Source organism: Poecilia formosa, unplaced genomic scaffold (genome assembly GCF_000485575.1).
Source record: "Poecilia formosa unplaced genomic scaffold, Poecilia_formosa-5.1.2 Scaffold315, whole genome shotgun sequence".
Lineage (NCBI taxonomy): Eukaryota > Metazoa > Chordata > Actinopteri > Cyprinodontiformes > Poeciliidae > Poecilia > Poecilia formosa.
The window spans coordinates 296992-300573 of NW_006800254.1; positions in this window are offsets into that span (position 1 = coordinate 296992).

The following is a 3582-nucleotide window of genomic DNA, read 5'->3' on the forward strand; positions in this document are numbered from 1 at the left end:
TCACTAAAGTGAAGAACCTAAATTTTTCAAATTTTTCTTTATAACTTTATCATCGTGTTCTATCACAGTGATTATTAAAGGTCATGGAGGTGAAACAATATTATGACCAAGGTTAGGAATAAATATTCTAAGTTTAGCACTAATATATCAGAACAGGGAAGGTTCAGAGGCAGGGAGGAATCTAAGCAGTGTCTGTATCGACTCCTCACATCCCAGTGAATGAGACATCCCTGGATCTTTTCCTAGAGTTTGAGATGGCCATGGATCTATCGGTCTCTGCGAGCGCAGCAGTAAAACTTGCTGTCAGAATGATTAAGGCTAATCAGGAAACATGGGAAGGGAGGTAATTTAGCATGTGAATGCTAATTAGTGCTAGCATTTAGACTGGCAGACGATGATTGAAGCTGCGCATCGGCTGCCTGCGCTGGTTATACGGCAGAAAAATACCCAGCAGTCTGTCGGGTGGGGGGAATGATTGATAATCTTTGCGTCGAGCTGCTGCCTGTTTCCCTGTTTATGTGTAAATGAGTGTGAAATATTGTTTCACTTACCCTCCGATGTTAACTCGTAATGCACAGATGAGCTCAACACCTGAACACTCTAATTCCATCCCCATCCCATTAGCTAGAACTTAGTGAAATAATGTCCAATTTGTTTCCAATAACGCTCACCAGGCTTCTCAAAAGCTCCTTTTCATATTCACACGTTTTTCCATCTCCGGCTCAAAAAGACATTAGCAGATATTAGTGCTTCTGAAATTACAGTTTGTACTGCTGTGATGTGCATGAATATATACGACGAGTGTGAGGGAATGGCTGTTTTAGAGCTGCTGTGTTATAGCCTCTATAAATGCATGTGTTTGAAGTTGCTATAAGAGCCTTTTGAGTGCAGACCAGTGTGTAAATCCTACAGAGGTAAAATTACTGCTTTAAGCGGTGCTGGTGTTTGAGTGAATTATTAGCCTGCTCTCTCCCCTACTACTCGTCTGCTCTCCTTGTCTTTGAGTCTTACAGTTTTCATGTCTGCGACGACTCTCCGCTTCCCAACACTCATATGTCACCTTCAGCTCCCTCTCTCTCCTGAGTTACTTGGGTTTGATGCCTACAAATCTGCCTCCCTAGAGACTTTCTCGCCTCATTTATGTGAGAGTGTGTGTGGCGAACTGTCCTTCTCTCTTGAACTGAGTTTCTGAATCTTGTCCATCCATTAGAGCTTTACGGCACATCAACCTACTAAAAAAAAGGTGATTTTATGCTTTTTGTGAAACCAAGTGAGATAAACTGGTACAGGAAAGAATATGAAAGGAAAAAGGAACTATATATAATAAGGGTACATAGTAGACTGCTGATATTTGTAATGTTTAGGCTCCACAGTCACCTGTGAATCGCTAAAATACGCAAATAAATCTAAAAATGGTAACAGCCATCTATGTTAATAGTTCAAACACAATATGTTAATACACACAGTTGAAACCATCTTAGTGCTAATGAAGAAGCTAATGTCATCAATCTTCCTTATCACCACACTTTCGGTGTATTCAATTAATGCTTAGGAAACAAAATGACACCATTGGATTGGTTGCTTCATGAATGTCATTGTCTTGCTACTTGGTATTTCTGCTTCCCAAGCTAGTTGTAAGCCCCGCCCCTTTACATACCAGTTAAATGATTTGAAAACTCTCACTGTGCCCGATCTTGATAGGGGACAGTATTGCCTTTTACGAAAAGAAAAGACAAATGCTGTTGCCTGTTTTGTAATGTGAAATGGAAATGTTGGATTGAGACAAGGTGTCATTTTATGGAAACTAGAACATAATATTATGATTTTTTTTTTTTTAGAAAAATAAGTTTCACAAATTACATTGTAAAGAAACTGTCAAGGTATCCTCACAGATGTAAATAACTCTTGACCATAAAAATCATGACAGCAGATACTTTTTGTACAATTACTGACATCTGGGGATCTCAATATTTTGTGGTATGTATTGTGATAACTACAAAAGTGACATTAGAAAAGCACACATTCTTGGTATACTTTGTTTGCACTGCATATATGCAGTGAAAGCTCCCACAAACACAACACTAAAATAAAAAGTGATTATTTTCTTTATTGCTAAACTGCAATGCATAGGAAACAAAATGACACTACTGGATTGGTTGCTTCATGGAACAACATTTTTGAATTTATTGATATTTATCGCTGCTTTCATGGAATAAGCTCAGGGTAACTTAGTTAAAGTAACAATTTCAACAATATTGTCATTAACTGGAATTCACTTTTGTTATGATAAATTAAAATTCTTATCACAATAAAATAACAATTTTATTGTGACAATACAATAATTGCCAATACCTATTGAAATTACATATCAAATCTATTTGTCTTGTGCAAAATCAAGTCTATTTTGTGTTGTGATTATGACACACTCCTGTCAGAGATGTTTTCTAAATACCCAGGGTAAAACTTGTATTCCTCAAGGTGTCAGATTGCCAGATTTATAATAAACTAGATTGTGATACTTTAAGCGAGTAAAGCAAGAGGCAGAATTGTTTGTGTAAAGGTTCTGCTTGACTGTATAATATGATGGTGGTGACCTGATTTATTATCATTTTAGCAGAAAAATGTGCAATGAAAACCATGTGGAGTGGCACGGAATGTCCTACTTAGTTGATTTAATGTACATAACTGGATAAAATTACAAATAAGGCACCAAGGGACTTTATCTTTGTTTATCCATCACAAAGTACATTGATAGTTGCCTGTATTTAAATTCCTTGGCAGTATGAATTTGATAAAAGAAGACAAATAGAACAAAGATGTTGTGATAGCGTAAAATAGTCTGATGCAGAAACAAGCTGGATTTCATCGCCCTCTGAGTCAGTGGCTGATATAAAGCTGGCCTCATCAGTTATTAGAGGCAGCTGTGTCTAATGTCCCACTATGGTCGTGGGTTCTATTCCCATGTGGGCTATCACTTCATGTGTATTATTACCCCCCGTGTCCTTGAGCAGGGCATTATCCCGGCTGTCCCTCTGGACGAACACGGCTCGGTATTAATGGACGGGCGATGTGCGTGGAAACCTAGATGGATATATTAGCGAGCTAATGAATCTTTGATAAGTGGGAAAGCTTTGCGTATGTCAAGAGACAAGCGGAAAGATCACAGCTAAGCCCATCAGCTGAAAGATGGCTTTAATTCGCACAAAACCCTTGAAGTCTTTGACATTGGCAGCACCATTGTCGGGCAGAGTGATGTGGAGAAAAGGGAACGGATTTTACCCAGATGAATGAAAAATGTAGGAGTTTATGACTCATTATCAACAGAGTAGATTTCCTTTTTAATGTGCTTTCCTAAAAGTAGAGGTTAAACATTAATATGGCTCGGGATAATAAACGCTTCAACCGCCAAACTGGGTGTATTTGTTCTTGGATTGGTTTGGATTTCTGATCTTTTTTCCATTTTTCCATCATGTTAATCCACCACAGTGCCTTCCAGGAAGAGCTTTTCTAATCATGAAGTCATTCACATGTAGCTGCTGGATGAATGCCGTGACTGTGTGGAGGAAGGTCTCCAACACTGAA